Consider the following 21,171-nt stretch of genomic DNA (forward strand, 5'->3'; position numbering starts at 1 on the left):
TCTGTTACTGTCTCTTACACTCTACTACACTGTCATACACTCTGTTACTGTCTCTTTCACTCTGCTACTGTCTCTTACACTCTGCTACTATCTCCTACGCTCTGTTACTGTCTCTTACACTCTACTACACTGTCATACACTCTGTTACTGTATCTTACACTCTTTTACTGTCTCGTACACTCTGTTACTGTCTCTTACACTCTGTTACTGTCTCCTATACTCTGTTACTGTCTCCTATACTTTGTTACACTCTCTCACACTCTGCTGCTGTCTCAGATACTCTGTTACTGTCTCTTACACTCTGTTACTGTCTCTTACACTCTCTTACACTCTCTTACCCTCCCCTACACTCTGCTACTGTCTCTTACACCCTCTTACACTCTGTTACTGTCTCTTACACTCTCTTACACTCTGTTACACTCTCTTACACGCTGTTACACCCTCTTACACACTGTTACTGTCTCTTACACTCTCTTACACTCTGCTACTGTCTCTTACACTCTGTTACTGTCTCTTACACTCTGCTACTGTCTCCTATACTCTGTTACTGTCTCTTTCACTCTGCTACTGTCTCTTACACTCTGCTACTATCTCTTACGCTCTGTTACTGTCTCTTACACTCTACTACACTGTCATACACTCTGTTACTGTCTCGTACACTCTGTTACTGTCTCTTACACTCTGTTACTGTCTCCTATACTCTGTTACTGTCTCTTACACTCTGTTACACTCTCTTACACTCTGCTGCTGTCTCATATACACTGTTACTGTCTCTTACACTCTGTTACTGTCTCTTACACTCTCTTACACTCTCTTACACTCTCCTACAGTCTGCTACTGTCTCTTACACCCTCTTACACTCTGTTACTCTCTTACACTCTGTTACTGTCTCTTAAACTCTGCTACTGTCTATAACACTCTCTTACACTCTGTTACTGTCTATTACACTCTGCTACTGTCTCTTACACTCTGCTATTGTCTCTTACACTCTGCTACTGTCTATAACACTCTCTTACACTCTGTTACTGTCTATTACACTCTCTTACACTCTGTAACTGTCTCTTACACTCTCTTACACTCTGTTACTGTCTCCTATACTCTGATACTGTCTCCTATACTCTGTTACACTCTCTTACACTCTGCTACTGTCCCATATACTCTGTTACTGTCTCTTACTCTCTGCTACTGTCTCTTACACAGGTTTACGATGTCTACGCGAAGAGATCCCCAAAGACGTTCACAGTATACTGAGATCATTCGGGAGTATGTGATCCTAGAGGACGGTATATGCCATTTGACACTCTACTACACTCTACTACACTCTACTACTGTCTCTTTCACTCTGCTACTGTCTCTTTCACTCTGCTACTGTCTCTTACACTCTGTTACTGTCTCTTACACTCTGTTACTGTCTCTTACACTCTGCTACTGTATCTTACACTGTGCTATTGTCTCTTACACTCTGCTACTGTCCATAACACTCTCATACACTCTGTTACTGTCTATTACACTCTGCTACTGTCTCTTACACTCTCTTACACTATGTTACACTCTCTTACACTCTGCTGCTGTCTCTTACACTCTGTTACTGTCTCTTACACTCTGTTACTGTCTCTTACACTCTCCTACACTCTGTTACTGTCTCTTACACTCTCTTACACTCTGCTTCTGTCGCATACACTCTGCTACTGTCTCTTACGCTCTGTTACTGTCTCTTACACTCTACTACACTCTCGTACACTCTGTTACTGTCTCTTACACTCTGTTACTGTCTCTTACACTCTGTTACTGTCTCTTACACTCTGTTACTGTCTCTTACACTCTGCTGCTGTCTCTTACACTCTGTTACTGTCTCTTACACTCTGTTACTGTCTCTTACACTCTCTTACACTCTCTTACACTCTCCTACACTCTGCTACTGTCTCTTACACCCTCTTACACTCTGTTACTGTCTCTTACACGCTCTTACACGCTGTTACACTCTCTTACACGCTGTTACACTCTCTTACACGCTGTTACACCCTCTTACACACTGTTACTGTCTCTTACACTCTCTTACACTCTGCTACTGTCTCTTACACTCTGTTACTGTCTCTTTCACTGTGCTACTGTCTCTTACACTCTGCTACTATCTCTTACGCTCTGTTACTGTCTCTTACACTCTACTACACTGTCATACACTCTGTTACTGTATCTTACACTCTGTTACTGTCTCTTACACTCTACTACACTCTCGTACACTCTGTTACTGTCTCTTACACTCTGTCACTGTCTCTTACACTCTCTTACACTCTGCTGCTGTCTCTTACACTCAGTTACTGTCTCTCACACTCTGTTACTGTCTCTTACACTCTCTTACACTCTCCTACACTCTGCTACTGTCTCTTACACCCTCTTACACTCTGTTACTGTCTCTTACACTCTCTTACACTCTGTTACTCTCTCTTACACGCTGTTACACTCTCTTAGACGCTGTTACACCCTCTTACACACTGTTACTGTCTCTTACACTCTCTTACACTCTGCTACTGTCTCTAACACTCTGTTACTGTCTCTTGCACTCTGCTATTGTCTCTTACACTCTGTTACTGTCTCTTACACTCTGCTACTATCTCTTACGCTCTGTTACTGTCTCTTACACTCTACTACACTGTCATACCCTCTGTTACTGTATCTTACACTCTGTTACTGTCTTGTACACTCTGTTACTGTCTCTTACACTCTGTTACACTCTCTTACACTCTGTAACTGTCTCTTACACTCTCTTACACTCTGTTACTGTCTCCTATACTTTGTTACTGTCTCCTATACTCTGTTACACTCTCTTACACTCTGCTACTGTCTCATATACTCTGTTACTGTCTCTTACTCTCTGCTACTGTCTCTTACACAGGTTTACGATGTCTATGCGAAGAGATCCCCAAAGACGTTCACAGTATACTGAGATCATTCGGGACTATGTGATCCTAGAGGACGGTATATGCCATGTGACACTCTCTTACACTCTACTACACTCTACTACTGTCTCTTTCACTCTGCTACTGTCTCTTACACTCTGTTACTGTCTCTTACACTCTGCTACTGTATCTTACACTCTGCTATTGTCTCTTAGACTCTGCTACTGTCTATAACACTCTCTTACACTCTGTTACTGTCTATTACACTCTGCTTCTGTCTCTTACACTCTCTTACACTATGTTACACTCTCTTACACTCTGATGCTGTCTCTTACACTCTGTTACTGTCTCTTACACTCTCCTACACTCTGTTACTGTCTCTTACACTCTCTTACACTCTGCTACTGTCTCTTACACTCTGCTACTGTCTCTTACACTCTGCTACTCTCTCTTTCACTCTGCTTCTGTCTCTTACACTCTGCTACTGTCTCTTACGCTCTGTTACTGTCTCTTACACTCTACTACACTCTCGTACACTCTGTTACTGTCTCTTACACTCTGTTACTGTCTCGTACACTCTGTTACTGTCTCTTACACTCTGTTACACTCTCTTACACTCTGTTACTGTCTCTTACACTCTGCTGCTGTCTCTTACACTCTGTTACTGTCTCTTACACTCTGTTACTGTCTCTTACACTCTCTTACACTCTCTTACACTCTCCTACACTCTGCTACTGTCTCTTACACCCTCTTACACTCTGTTACTGTCTCTTACACGCTCTTACACGCTGTTACACTCTCTTACACGCTGTTACACTCTCTTACACGCTGTTACACCCTCTTACACACTGTTACTGTCTCTTACACTCTCTTACACTCTGCTACTGTCTCTTACACTCTGTTACTGTCTCTTTCACTGTGCTACTGTCTCTTACACTCTGCTACTATCTCTTACGCTCTGTTACTGTCTCTTACACTCTACTACACTGTCATACACTCTGTTACTGTATCTTACACTCTGTTACTGTCTCGTACACTCTGTTACTGTCTCTTACACTCTGTTACTGTCTCCTATACTATGGTACTGTCTCCTATACTCTGTTACACTCTCTTACACTCTGCTGCTGTCTCATATACTCTGTTACTGTCTCTTACACTCAGTTACTGTCTCTCACACTCTGTTACTGTCTCTTACACTCTCTTACACTCTCCTAAACTCTGCTACTGTCTCTTACACCCTCTTACACTCTGTTACTGTCTCTTACACTCTCTTACACTCTGTTACTCTCTCTTACACGCTGTTACACTCTCTTAGACGCTGTTACACCCTCTTACACACTGTTACTGTCTCTTACACTCTCTTACACTCTGCTACTGTCTCTAACACTCTGTTACTGTCTCTTGCACTCTGCTATTGTCTCTTACACTCTGTTACTGTCTCTTACACTCTGCTACTATCTCTTACGCTCTGTTACTGTCTCTTACACTCTACTACACTGTCATACCCTCTGTTACTGTATCTTACACTCTGTTACTGTCTTGTACACTCTGTTACTGTCTCTTACACTCTGTTACACTCTCTTACACTCTGTAACTGTCTCTTACACTCTCTTACACTCTGTTACTGTCTCCTATACTTTGTTACTGTCTCCTATACTCTGTTACACTCTCTTACACTCTGCTACTGTCTCATATACTCTGTTACTGTCTCTTACTCTCTGCTACTGTCTCTTACACAGGTTTACGATGTCTATGCGAAGAGATCCCCAAAGACGTTCACAGTATACTGAGATCATTCGGGACTATGTGATCCTAGAGGACGGTATATGCCATGTGACACTCTCTTACACTCTACTACACTCTACTACACTCTACTACTGTCTCTTTCACTCTGCTACTGTCTCTTACACTCTGTTACTGTCTCTTACACTCTGCTACTGTATCTTACACTCTGCTATTGTCTCTTAGACTCTGCTACTGTCTATAACACTCTCTTACACTCTGTTACTGTCTATTACACTCTGCTTCTGTCTCTTACACTCTCTTACACTATGTTACACTCTCTTACACTCTGATGCTGTCTCTTACACTCTGATGCTGTCTCTTACACTCTCCTACACTCTGTTACTGTCTCTTACACTCTCTTACACTCTGCTACTGTCTCTTACACTCTGCTACTGTCTCTTACACTCTGCTACTCTCTCTTTCACTCTGCTTCTGTCTCTTACACTCTGCTACTGTCTCTTACGCTCTGTTACTGTCTCTTACACTCTACTACACTCTCGTACACTCTGTTACTGTCTCTTACACTCTGTTACTGTCTCGTACACTCTGTTACTGTCTCTTACACTCTGTTACACTCTCTTACACTCTGTTACTGTCTCTTACACTCTGCTGCTGTCTCTTACACTCTGTTACTGTCTCTTACACTCTGTTACTGTCTCTTACACTCTCTTACACTCTCTTACACTCTCCTACACTCTGCTACTGTCTCTTACACCCTCTTACACTCTGTTACTGTCTCTTACACGCTCTTACACGCTGTTACACTCTCTTACACGCTGTTACACTCTCTTACACGCTGTTACACCCTCTTACACACTGTTACTGTCTCTTACACTCTCTTACACTCTGCTACTGTCTCTTACACTCTGTTACTGTCTCTTTCACTGTGCTACTGTCTCTTACACTCTGCTACTATCTCTTACGCTCTGTTACTGTCTCTTACACTCTACTACACTGTCATACACTCTGTTACTGTATCTTACACTCTGTTACTGTCTCGTACACTCTGTTACTGTCTCTTACACTCTGTTACTGTCTCCTATACTATGGTACTGTCTCCTATACTCTGTTACACTCTCTTACACTCTGCTGCTGTCTCATATACTCTGTTACTGTCTCTTACACTCTGTTACTGTCTCTTACACTCTCTTACACTCTCTTACCCTCTCCTACACTCTGCTACTGTCTCTTACACCCTCTTACACTCTGTTACTGTCTCTTACACTCTGTTACACTCTCTTACACGCTGTTACACCCTCTTACACACTGTTACTGTCTCTTACACTCTCTTACACTCTGCTACTGTCTCTTACATTCTGTTACTGTCACTTACACTCTGCTACTGTCTCTTACACTCTGTTACTGTCTCTTTCACTCTGCTACTGTCTCTTACGCTCTGTTACTGTCTCTTACACTCTACTACAATGTCATACACTCTGTTACTGTATCTTACACTCTGTTACTGTCTCGTACACTCTGTTACTGTCTCTTACACTCTGTTACTGTCTCCTATACTCTGTTACTGTCTCCTATACTCTGTTACACTCTCTTACACTCTGCTGCTGTCTCATATACTCTTTTACTGTCTCTTACACTCTGTTACTGTCTCTTACACTCTCTTACACTCTCTTACACTCTCCTACACTCTGCTACTGTCTCTTACACCCTCTTACACTCTGTTACTGTCTCTTACACTCTCTTACACTCTGTTACACTCTCTTACACGCTGTTACACTCTCTTAGACGCTGTTACACCCTCTTACACACTGTTACTGTCTCTTACACTCTCTTACACTCTGCTACTGTCTCTAACACTCTGTTACTGTCTCTTGCACTCTGCTATTGTCTCTTACACTCTGTTACTGTCTCTTACACTCTGCTACTATCTCTTACGCTCTGTTACTGTCTCTTACACTCTCCTACACTCTGCTACTGTCTCTTACACCCTCTTACACTCTGTTACTGTCTCTTACACTCTCTTACACTCTGTTACACTCTCTTACACGCTGTTACACCCTCTTACACACTGTTACTGTCTCTTACACTCTCTTACACTCTGCTACTGTCTCTTACACTCTGTTACTGTCTCTTACACTCTGCTACTGTCTCCTACACTCTGTTACTGTCTCTTTCACTCTGCTACTGTCTCTTACACTCTGCTACTATCTCTTACGCTCTGTTACTGTCTCTTACACTCTACTACACTGTCATACACTCTGTTACTGTCTCGTACACTCTGTTACTGTCTCTTACACTCTGTTACTGTCTCCTATACTCTGTTACTGTCTCTTACACTCTGTTACACTCTCTTACACTCTGCTGCTGTCTCATATACTCTGTTACTGTCTCTTACACTCTGTTACTGTCTCTTACACTCTCTTACACTCTCTTACACTCTCCTACAGTCTGCTACTGTCTCTTACACCCTCTTACACTCTGTTACTCTCTTACACTCTGTTACTGTCTCTTAAACTCTGCTACTGTCTATAACACTCTCTTACACTCTGTTACTGTCTATTACACTCTGCTACTGTCTCTTACACTCTGCTATTGTCTCTTACACTCTGCTACTGTCTATAACACTCTCTTACACTCTGTTACTGTCTATTACACTCTCTTACACTCTGTAACTGTCTCTTACACTCTCTTACACTCTGTTACTGTCTCCTATACTCTGATACTGTCTCCTATACTCTGTTACACTCTCTTACACTCTGCTACTGTCCCATATACTCTGTTACTGTCTCTTACTCTCTGCTACTGTCTCTTACACAGGTTTACGATGTCTACGCGAAGAGATCCCCAAAGACGTTCACAGTATACTGAGATCATTCGGGAGTATGTGATCCTAGAGGACGGTATATGCCATTTGACACTCTACTACACTCTACTACACTCTACTACTGTCTCTTTCACTCTGCTACTGTCTCTTTCACTCTGCTACTGTCTCTTACACTCTGTTACTGTCTCTTACACTCTGTTACTGTCTCTTACACTCTGCTACTGTATCTTACACTGTGCTATTGTCTCTTACACTCTGCTACTGTCCATAACACTCTCATACACTCTGTTACTGTCTATTACACTCTGCTACTGTCTCTTACACTCTCTTACACTATGTTACACTCTCTTACACTCTGCTGCTGTCTCTTACACTCTGTTACTGTCTCTTACACTCTGTTACTGTCTCTTACACTCTCCTACACTCTGTTACTGTCTCTTACACTCTCTTACACTCTGCTTCTGTCGCATACACTCTGCTACTGTCTCTTACGCTCTGTTACTGTCTCTTACACTCTACTACACTCTCGTACACTCTGTTACTGTCTCTTACACTCTGTTACTGTCTCTTACACTCTGTTACTGTCTCTTTCACTCTGCTGCTGTCTCTTACACTCTGTTACTGTCTCTTACACTCTGTTACTGTCGCTTACACTCTCTTACACTCTCTTACACTCTCCTACACTCTGCTACTGTCTCTTACACCCTCTTACACTCTGTTACTGTCTCTTACACGCTCTTACACGCTGTTACACTCTCTTACACGCTGTTACACTCTCTTACACGCTGTTACACCCTCTTACACACTGTTACTGTCTCTTACACTCTCTTACACTCTGCTACTGTCTCTTACACTCTGTTACTGTCTCTTTCACTGTGCTACTGTCTCTTACACTCTGCTACTATCTCTTACGCTCTGTTACTGTCTCTTACACTCTACTACACTGTCATACACTCTGTTACTGTATCTTACACTCTGTTACTGTCTCTTACACTCTACTACACTCTCGTACACTCTGTTACTGTCTCTTACACTCTGTCACTGTCTCTTACACTCTCTTACACTCTGCTGCTGTCTCTTACACTCAGTTACTGTCTCTCACACTCTGTTACTGTCTCTTACACTCTCTTACACTCTCCTACACTCTGCTACTGTCTCTTACACCCTCTTACACTCTGTTACTGTCTCTTACACTCTCTTACACTCTGTTACTCTCTCTTACACGCTGTTACACTCTCTTAGACGCTGTTACACCCTCTTACACACTGTTACTGTCTCTTACACTCTCTTACACTCTGCTACTGTCTCTAACACTCTGTTACTGTCTCTTGCACTCTGCTATTGTCTCTTACACTCTGTTACTGTCTCTTACACTCTGCTACTATCTCTTACGCTCTGTTACTGTCTCTTACACTCTACTACACTGTCATACCCTCTGTTACTGTATCTTACACTCTGTTACTGTCTTGTACACTCTGTTACTGTCTCTTACACTCTGTTACACTCTCTTACACTCTGTAACTGTCTCTTACACTCTCTTACACTCTGTTACTGTCTCCTATACTTTGTTACTGTCTCCTATACTCTGTTACACTCTCTTACACTCTGCTACTGTCTCATATACTCTGTTACTGTCTCTTACTCTCTGCTACTGTCTCTTACACAGGTTTACGATGTCTATGCGAAGAGATCCCCAAAGACGTTCACAGTATACTGAGATCATTCGGGACTATGTGATCCTAGAGGACGGTATATGCCATGTGACACTCTCTTACACTCTACTACACTCTACTACACTCTACTACTGTCTCTTTCACTCTGCTACTGTCTCTTACACTCTGTTACTGTCTCTTACACTCTGCTACTGTATCTTACACTCTGCTATTGTCTCTTAGACTCTGCTACTGTCTATAACACTCTCTTACACTCTGTTACTGTCTATTACACTCTGCTTCTGTCTCTTACACTCTCTTACACTATGTTACACTCTCTTACACTCTGATGCTGTCTCTTACACTCTGTTACTGTCTCTTACACTCTCCTACACTCTGTTACTGTCTCTTACACTCTCTTACACTCTGCTACTGTCTCTTACACTCTGCTACTGTCTCTTACACTCTGCTACTCTCTCTTTCACTCTGCTTCTGTCTCTTACACTCTGCTACTGTCTCTTACGCTCTGTTACTGTCTCTTACACTCTCCTACACTCTGTTACTGTCTCTTACACTCTCTTACACTCTGCTACTGTCTCTTACACTCTGCTACTGTCTCTTACACTCTGCTACTCTCTCTTTCACTCTGCTTCTGTCTCGTACACTCTGTTACTGTCTCTTACACTCTGTTACACTCTCTTACACTCTGTTACTGTCTCTTACACTCTGCTGCTGTCTCTTACACTCTGTTACTGTCTCTTACACTCTCCTACACTCTGTTACTGTCTCTTACACTCTCTTACACTCTGCTACTGTCTCTTACACTCTGCTACTGTCTCTTACACTCTGCTACTCTCTCTTTCACTCTGCTTCTGTCTCGTACACTCTGTTACTGTCTCTTACACTCTGTTACACTCTCTTACACTCTGTTACTGTCTCTTACACTCTGCTGCTGTCTCTTACACTCTGTTACTGTCTCTTACACTCTGTTACTGTCTCTTACACTCTCTTACACTCTCTTACACTCTCCTACACTCTGCTACTGTCTCTTACACCCTCTTACACTCTGTTACTGTCTCTTACACGCTCTTACACGCTGTTACACTCTCTTACACGCTGTTACACTCTCTTACACGCTGTTACACCCTCTTACACACTGTTACTGTCTCTTACACTCTCTTACACTCTGCTACTGTCTCTTACACTCTGTTACTGTCTCTTTCACTGTGCTACTGTCTCTTACACTCTGCTACTATCTCTTACGCTCTGTTACTGTCTCTTACACTCTACTACACTGTCATACACTCTGTTACTGTATCTTACACTCTGTTACTGTCTCGTACACTCTGTTACTGTCTCTTACACTCTGTTACTGTCTCCTATACTATGGTACTGTCTCCTATACTCTGTTACACTCTCTTACACTCTGCTGCTGTCTCATATACTCTGTTACTGTCTCTTACACTCAGTTACTGTCTCTCACACTCTGTTACTGTCTCTTACACTCTCTTACACTCTCCTAAACTCTGCTACTGTCTCTTACACCCTCTTACACTCTGTTACTGTCTCTTACACTCTCTTACACTCTGTTACTCTCTCTTACACGCTGTTACACTCTCTTAGACGCTGTTACACCCTCTTACACACTGTTACTGTCTCTTACACTCTCTTACACTCTGCTACTGTCTCTAACACTCTGTTACTGTCTCTTGCACTCTGCTATTGTCTCTTACACTCTGTTACTGTCTCTTACACTCTGCTACTATCTCTTACGCTCTGTTACTGTCTCTTACACTCTACTACACTGTCATACCCTCTGTTACTGTATCTTACACTCTGTTACTGTCTTGTACACTCTGTTACTGTCTCTTACACTCTGTTACACTCTCTTACACTCTGTAACTGTCTCTTACACTCTCTTACACTCTGTTACTGTCTCCTATACTTTGTTACTGTCTCCTATACTCTGTTACACTCTCTTACACTCTGCTACTGTCTCATATACTCTGTTACTGTCTCTTACTCTCTGCTACTGTCTCTTACACAGGTTTACGATGTCTATGCGAAGAGATCCCCAAAGACGTTCACAGTATACTGAGATCATTCGGGACTATGTGATCCTAGAGGACGGTATATGCCATGTGACACTCTCTTACACTCTACTACACTCTACTACTGTCTCTTTCACTCTGCTACTGTCTCTTACACTCTGTTACTGTCTCTTACACTCTGCTACTGTATCTTACACTCTGCTATTGTCTCTTAGACTCTGCTACTGTCTATAACACTCTCTTACACTCTGTTACTGTCTATTACACTCTGCTTCTGTCTCTTACACTCTCTTACACTATGTTACACTCTCTTACACTCTGATGCTGTCTCTTACACTCTGTTACTGTCTCTTACACTCTGTTACTGTCTCTTACACTCTGTTACTGTCTCTTACACTCTCCTACACTCTGTTACTGTCTCTTACACTCTCTTACACTCTGCTACTGTCTCTTACACTCTGCTACTGTCTCTTGCACTCTGCTACTCTCTCTTTCACTTTGCTACTGTCTCTTACGCTCTGTTACTGTCTCTTACACTCTACTACACTCTCGTACACTCTGTTACTGTCTCTTACACTCTGTTACTGTCTCTTACACTCTGTTACTGTCTCTTACACTCTTTTACACTCTCTTACACTCTGTTACTGTCTCTTATACTCTCTTACACTCTGCTGCTGTCTCTTACACTTTGTTACTGTCTCTTACACTCTGTTACTGTCTCCTACACTCTCTTACACTCTCTTACACTCTCCTACACTCTGCTACTGTCTCTTACACCCTCTTACACTCTGTTACTGTCTCTTACACTCTCTTACACGCTGTTACACTCAGTTACATGCTGTTACACCCTCTTACACACTGTTACTGTCTCTTACACTCTCTTACACTCTGCTACTGTCTCTTACACTCTGTTACTGTCTCTTTCACTCTGCTACTGTCTCTTACACTCTGCTACTATCTCTTACGCTCTGTTACTGTCTCTTACACTCTACTACACTGTCATACACTCTGTTACTGTCTCGTACACTCTGTTACTGTCTCTTACACTCTGTTACTGTCTCCTATACTATGTTACTGTCTCCTATACTCTGTTACACTCTCTTACACTCTGCTGCTGTCTCATATACTCTGTTACTGTCTCTTACACTCTGTTACTGTCTCTTACACTCTCTTACCCTGTCCTACACTCTGCTACTGTCTCTTACACCCTCTTACACTCTGTTACTGTCTCTTACACTCTGTTACACTCTCTTACACGCTGTTACACCCTCTTACACACTGTTACTGTCTCTTACACTCTCTTACACTCTGCTACTGTCTCTTACATTCTGTTACTGTCACTTACACTCTGCTACTGTCTCTTACACTCTGTTACTGTCTCTTTCACTCTGCTACTGTCTCTTACACTCTGCTACTATCTCTTACGCTCTGTTACTGTCTTTTACACTCTACTACACTGTCATACACTCTGTTACTGTATCTTACACTCTGTTACTGTCTCGTACACTCTGTTACTGTCTCTTACACTCTGTTACTTTCTCCTATACTCTGTTACTGTCTCCTATACTCTGTTACACTCTCTTACACTCTGCTGCTGTCTCATATACTCTTTTACTGTCTCTTACACTCTGTTACTGTCTCTTACACTCTCTTACACTCTCCTACACTCTGCTACTGTCTCTTACACCCTCTTACACTCTGTTACTGTCTCTTACACTCTGTTACACTCTCTTACACTCTGTTACTGTCTCCTATACTCTGTTACTGTCTCCTATACTCTGTTACACTCTCTTACACTCTGCTACTGTCTCATTTACTCTGTTACCGTCTCTTACTCTCTGCTACTGTCTCTTACACAGGTTTTCGATGTCTACGCAAAGAGATCCCCAAAGACGTTCACAGTATACTGAGATCATTCGGGACTATGTGATCCCAGAGGACGGTACATGCCATGTGACACTCTCTTACACTCTACTACACTCTACTACACTCTACTACTGTTTCTTTCACTCTGCTACTGTCTCTTTCACTCTGTTACTGTCTCTTACACTCTGTTACTGTCTCTTAAACTCTGCTACTGTCTATAACACTCTCTTACACTCTGTTACTGTCTATTACACTCTGCTACTGTCTCTTACACTCTCTTACACTATGTTACACTCTGCTACAGTCTATTACACTCTACTACTGTCTCTTACACTCTGCTATTGTCTCTTACACTCTGATACTGTCTATAACACTCTCTTACACTCTGTTACTGTCTATTACACTCTGCTACTGTCTCTTACACTCTCTTACACTCTGTAACTGTCTCTTACACTCTCTTACACTCTGTTACTGTCTATTACACTCTGCTACTGTCTCTTACACTCTCTTACACTATGTTACACTCTCTTACACTCTGCTGCTGTCTCTTACACTCTGTTACTGTCTCTTACACTCTCCTACACTCTGTTACTGTCTCTTACACTCTCTTACACTCTGTTACACTCTCTTACACGCTGTTACACTCTCTTACACTCTGTTACTGTCTCTTACACTCTCTTACACTCTGCTACTGTCTCTCACACTCTGCCACTGTCTCTTCCACTCTGCTACTCTCTGTTTCACTCTGCTTTTGTCTCTTACACTCTGCTACTGTCTCTTACGCGCTGTTACTGTCTCTTACACTCTACTACACTCTCCTACACTCTGTTACTGTCTCTTACACTCTGTTACTGTCTCGTACACTCTGTTACTGTCTCTTACACTCTGTTACACTCTCTTACACTCTGTTACTGTCTCTTACACTCTCTTACACTCTGCTGCTATCTCTTACACTCTGTTACTGTCTCTTACACTCTGTTACTGTCTCTTACACTCTCTTACACTCTCCTACACTCTGCTACTGTCTCTTACACCCTCTTACACTCTGTTACTCTCTTACACTCTGTTACTGTCTCTTAAACTCTGCTACTGTCTATAACACTCTCTTACACTCTGTTACTGTCTATTACACTCTGCTACTGTCTCTTACACTCTGCTATTGTCTCTTACACTCTGCTACTGTCTATAACACTCTCTTACACTCTGTTACTGTCTATTACACTCTCTTACACTCTGTAACTGTCTCTTACACTCTCTTACACTCTGTTACTGTCTCCTATACTCTGATACTGTCTCCTATACTCTGTTACACTCTCTTACACTCTGCTACTGTCCCATATACTCTGTTACTGTCTCTTACTCTCTGCTACTGTCTCTTACACATGTTTACGATGTTTACGCGAAGAGATCCCCAAAGACGTTCACAGTATACTGATATCATTCGGGACTATGTGATCCTAGAGGACGGTATATGCCATGTGACACTCTCTTACACTCTACTACACTCTACTACTGTCTCTATCACTCTGCTACTGTCTCTTACACTCTGTTACTGTCTCTTACACTCTGTTACTGTCTCTTACACTTTGCTACTGTATCTTACACTGTGCTATTGTCTCTTACACTCTGCTACTGTCCATAACACTCTCTTACACTCTGTTACTGTCTATTACACTCTGCTACTGTCTCTTACACTCTCTTACACTATGTTACACTCTCGTACACTCTGCTGCTGTCTCTTACACTCTGTTACTGTCTCTTACACTCTGTTACTGTCTCTTACACTCTCCTACACTGTTACTGTCTTTTACACTCTCTTACACTCTGCTACTGTCTCTTACACTCTGCTACTGTCTCTTACACTCTGCTACTCTCTCTTTCACTCTGCTTCTGTCTCTTACGCTCTGTTACTGTCTCTTACACTCTACTACACTCTCGTACACTCTGTTACTGTCTCTTACACTCTGTTACTGTCTCGTACACTCTGTTACTGTCTCTTACACTCTGTTACACTCTCTTACACTCTGTTACTGTCTCTTACACTCTCTTACACTCTGCTGCTGTCTCTTACACTCTGTTACTGTCTCTTACACTCTGTTACTGTCTCTTACACTCTCTTACACTCTCCTACACTCTGCTACTGTCTCGTACACCCTCTTACACTCTGTTACTGTCTCTTACACTCTCTTACACGTTGTTACACTCTCTTACACGCTGTTACACTCTCTTACATGCTGTTACACCCTCTTACACACTGTTACTGTCTCTTACACGCTCTTACACTCTGCTACTGTCTCTTACACTCTGTTACTGTCTCTTACACTCTGCTACTGTCTCCTACACTCTGTTACTGTCTCTTTCACTCTGCTTCTGTCTCTTACACTCTGCTACTGTCTCTTACGCTCTGTTACTGTCTCTTACACTCTACTACACTGTCATACACTCTGTTACTGTCTCGTACACTCTGTTACTGTCTCTTACACTCTGTTACTGTCTCCTATACTCTGTTACTGTCTCCTATACTCTGTTACACTCTCTTACACTCTGCTGCTGTCTCATATACTCTGTTACTGTCGCGTACACTCTGTTACTGTCTCTTACACTCTGTTACACTCTCTTACACTCTGTTACTGTCTCTTACACTTTCTTACACTCTGCTGCTGTCTCTTACACTCTGTTACTGTCTCTTACACTCTGTTACTGTCTCTTACACTCTCTTACACTCTCCTACACTCTGCTACTGTCTCTTACACCCTCTTACACTCTGTTACTGTCTCTTACACTCTCTTACACTCTGTTACACTCTCTTACACGCTGTTACACCCTCTTACACACTGTTACTGTCTCTTACACTCTTACACTCTGCTACTGTCTCTTACACTCTGCTACTGTCTCCTACACTCTGTTACTGTCTCTTTCACTCTGCTACTGTCTCTTACACTCTGCTACTATCTCTTACGCTCTGTTACTGTCTCTTACACTCTACTACACTGTCATACACTCTGTTACTGTCTCGTACACTCTGTTACTGTCTCTTACACTCTGTTACTGTCTCCTATACTCTGTTACTGTCTCCTATACTCTGTTACACTCTCTTACACTCTGCTGCTGTCTCATATACTCTGTTACTGTCTCTTACACTCTGTTACTGTCTCTTACACTCTCTTACACTCTCTTACACTCTCCTACACTCTGCTACTGTCTCTTACACCCTCATACACTCTGTTACTGTCTCTTACACTCTGTTACACTCTCTTACACTCTGTTACTGTCTCTTACATTCTCTTACACTCTGTTACTGTCTCCTATACTCTGTTACTGTCTCCTATACTCTGTTACACTCTCTTACACTCTGCTACTGTCTCATATACTCTGTTACCATCTCTTACTCTCTGCTACTGTCTCTTACACAGGTTTACGATGTCTACGCGAAGAGATCCCCAAAGACGTTCACAGTATACTGAGATCATTCGGGACTATGTGATCCTAGAGGACGGTATATACCATGTGACAATCTCTTACACTCTACTACACTCTACTACACTCTACTAATGTTTCTTTCACTCTGCTACTGTCTCTTTCACTCTGTTACTGTCTCTTACACTCTGTTACTGTCTCTTAAACTCTGCTACTGTCTATAACACTCTCTTACACTCTGTTACTGTCTATTACACTCTGCTACTGTCTCTTACACTCTCTTACACTCTGTTACTGTTTATTACACTTTGCAACTGTCTCTTACACTCTCTTACACTATGTTACACTCTCTTACACTCTGCTGCTGTCTCTTCCACTCTGTTACTGTCTCTTACACTCTCCTACACTCTGTTACTGTCTCTTACACTCTCTTACACTCTGTTACACTGTCTTACACGCTGTTACACTCTCTTACACTCTGCTACTGTCTCTCACACTCTGCCACTGTCTCTTCCACTCTGCTACTCTCTGTTTCACTCTGCTTTTGTCTCTTACACTCTGCTACTGTCTCTTACGCGCTGTTACTGTCTCTTACACTCTACTACACTCTCCTACACTCTGTTACTGTCTCTTACACTCTGTTACTGTCTCGTACACTCTGTTACTGTCTCTTACACTCTGTTACACTCTCTTACACTCTGTTACTGTCTCTTACACTCTCTTACACTCTGCTGCTATCTCTTACACTCTGTTACTGTCTCTTACACTCTGTTACTGTCTCTTACACTCTCTTACACTCTCCTACACTCTGCTACTGTCTCTTACACCCTCTTACACTCTGTTACTCTCTTACACTCTGTTACTGTCTCTTAAACTCTGCTACTGTCTATAACACTCTCTTACACTCTGTTACTGTCTATTACACTCTGCTACTGTCTCTTACACTCTGCTATTGTCTCTTACACTCTGCTACTGTCTATAACACTCTCTTACACTCTGTTACTGTCTATTACACTCTCTTACACTCTGTAACTGTCTCTTACACTCTCTTACACTCTGTTACTGTCTCCTATACTCTGATACTGTCTCCTATACTCTGTTACACTCTCTTACACTCTGCTACTGTCCCATATACTCTGTTACTGTCTCTTACTCTCTGCTACTGTCTCTTACACATGTTTACGATGTTTACGCGAAGAGATCCCCAAAGACGTTCACAGTATACTGATATCATTCGGGAGTATGTGATCCTAGAGGACGGTATATGCCATGTGACACTCTCTTACACTCTACTACACTCTACTACTGTCTCTATCACTCTGCTACTGTCTCTTACACTCTGTTACTGTCTCTTACACTCTGTTACTGTCTCTTACACTTTGCTACTGTATCTTACACTGTGCTATTGTCTCTTACACTCTGCTACTTTCCATAACACTCTCTTACACTCTGTTACTGTCTATTACACTCTGCTACTGTCTCTTACACTCTCTTACACTATGTTACACTCTCGTACACTCTGCTGCTGTCTCTTACACTCTGTTACTGTCTCTTACACTCTGTTACTGTCTCTTACACTCTCCTACACTGTTACTGTCTTTTACACTCTCTTACACTCTGCTACTGTCTCTTACACTCTGCTACTGTCTCTTACACTCTGCTACTCTCTCTTTCACTCTGCTTCTGTCTCTTACGCTCTGTTACTGTCTCTTACACTCTACTACACTCTCGTACACTCTGTTACTGTCTCTTACACTCTGTTACTGTCTCGTACACTCTGTTACTGTCTCTTACACTCTGTTACACTCTCTTACACTCTGTTACTGTCTCTTACACTCTCTTACACTCTGCTGCTGTCTCTTACACTCTGTTACTGTCTCTTACACTCTGTTACTGTCTCTTACACTCTCTTACACTCTCTTACACTCTCCTACACTCTGCTACTGTCTCGTACACCCTCTTACACTCTGTTACTGTCTCTTACACTCTCTTACACGCTGTTACACTCTCTTACACGCTGTTACACTCTCTTACATGCTGTTACACCCTCTTACACACTGTTACTGTCTCTTACACTCTCTTACACTCTGCTACTGTCTCTTACACTCTGTTACTGTCTCTTACACTCTGCTACTGTCTCCTACACTCTGTTACTGTCTCTTTCACTCTGCTTCTGTCTCTTACACTCTGCTACTGTCTCTTACGCTCTGTTACTGTCTCTTACACTCTACTACACTGTCATACACTCTGTTACTGTCTCATACACTCTGTTACTGTCTCTTACACTCTGTTACTGTCTCCTATACTCTGTTACTGTCTCCTATACTCTGTTACACTCTCTTACACTCTGCTGCTGTCTCATATACTCTGTTACTGTCGCGTACACTCTGTTACTGTCTCTTACACTCTCTTACACTCTGCTACTGTCTCTAACACTCTGTTACTGTCTCTTGCACTCTGCTACTGTCTCTTACACTCTGTTACTGTCTCTTACACTCTGCTACTATCTCTTACGCTCTGTTACTGTCTCTTACACTCTACTACACTGTCATACACTCTGTTACTGTATCTTACACTCTGTTACTGTCTCGTACACTCTGTTACTGTCTCTTACACTCTCTTTCACTCTGTAACTGTCTCTTACACTCTCTTACACTCTGTTACTGTCTCCTATACTTTGTTACTGTCTCCTATACTCTGTTACACTCTCTTACACTCTGCTACTGTCTCATATACTCTGTTACTGTCTCTTACTCTCTGCTACTGTCTCTTACACAGGTTTACGATGTCTACGCGAAGAGATCCCCAAAGACGTTCACAGTATACTGAGATCATTCAGGACTATGTGATCCTAGAGGACGGTATATGCCATGTGACACTCTCTTACACTCTACTACACTCTACTACACTCTACTACTGTCTCTTTCACTCTGCTACTGTCTCTTACACTCTGTTACTGTCTCTTACACTCTGTTACTGTCTCTTACACTCTGCTACTGTATCTTACACTCTGCTATTGTCTCTTACACTCTGCTACTGTCTATAACACTCTCTTACACTCTGTTACTGTCTATTGCACTCTGCTTCTGTCTCTTACACTCTCTTACACTATGTTACACTCTCTTACACTCTGCTGCTGTCTCTTACACTCTGTTACCGTCTCTTACACTCTGTTACTGTCTCTTACACTCTCCTACACTTTGTTACTGTCTCTTACACTCTCTTACACTCTGCTACTGTCTCTTACACTCTGCTACTCTCTCTTTCACTCTGCTTCTGTCTCTTACACTCTGCTACTGTCTCTTACGCTCTGTTACTGTCTCTTACACTCTACTACACTCTCGTACACTCTGTTACTGTCTCGTACACTCTGTTACTGTCTCTTACACTCTGTTACACTCTCTTACACTCTGTTACTGTCTCTTACACTCTCTTACACTCTGCTGCTGTCTCTTACACTCTGTTACTGTCTCTTACACTCTGTTACTGTCTCTTACACTCTCTTACACTCTCTTACACTCTCCTACACTCTGCTACTGTCTCTTACACCCTCTTACACTCTGTTACTGTCTCTTACACTCTCTTACACGCTGTTACACTCTCTTACACGCTGTTACACTCTCTTACATGCTGTTACACCCTCTTACACACTGTTACTGTCTCTTACACTCTCTTACACTCTGCTACTGTCTCTTACACTCTGTTACTGTCTCTTACACTCTGCTACTGTCTCCTACACTCTGTTACTGTCTCTTTCACTCTGCTTCTGTCTCTTACACTCTGCTACTGTCTCTTACGCTCTGTTACTGTCTCTTACACTCTACTACACTGTCATACACTCTGTTACTGTCTCGTACACTCTGTTACTGTCTCTTACACTCTGTTACTGTCTCCTATACTCTGTTACTGTCTCCTATACTCTGTTACACTCTCTTACACTCTGCTGCTGTCTCATATACTCTGTTACTGTCGCGTACACTCTGTTACTGTCTCTTACACTCTGTTACACTCTCTTACACTCTGTTACTGTCTCTTACACTCTCTTACACTCTGCTGTTGTCTCTTACACTCTGTTACTGTCTCTTACACTCTGTTACTGTCTCTTACACTCTGTTACTGTCTCTTACACTCTCTTACACTCTCCTACACTCTGCTACTGTCTCTTACACCCTCTTACACTCTGTTACTGTCTCTTACACTCTCTTACACTCTGTTACACTCTCTTACACGCTGTTACACCCTCTTACACACTGTTCCTGTCTCTTACACTCTTACACTCTGCTACTGTCTCTTACACTCTGCTACTGTCTCCTACACTCTGTTACTGTCTCTTTCACTCTGCTACTGTCTCTTACACTCTGCTACTATCTCTTACGCTCTGTTACTGTCTCTTACACTCTACTACACTGTCATACACTCTGTTACTGTCTCGTACACTCTGTTACTGTCTCTTACACTCTGTTACTGTCTCCTATACTCTGTTACTGTCTCCTATACTCTGTTACACTCTCTTACACTCTGCTGCTGTCTCATATACTCTGTTACTGTCTCTTACACTCTGTTACTGTCTCTTACACTCTCTTACACTCTCTTACACTCTCCTACACTCTGCTACTGTCTCTTACACCCTCTTACACTCTGTTACTGTCTCTTACACTCTGTTACACTCTCTTACACTCTGTTACTGTCTCTTACATTCTCTTACACTCTGTTACTGTCTC

This window comes from Spea bombifrons, chromosome 4 (genome assembly GCF_027358695.1).
Source record: "Spea bombifrons isolate aSpeBom1 chromosome 4, aSpeBom1.2.pri, whole genome shotgun sequence".
NCBI lineage: Eukaryota > Metazoa > Chordata > Amphibia > Anura > Pelobatidae > Spea > Spea bombifrons.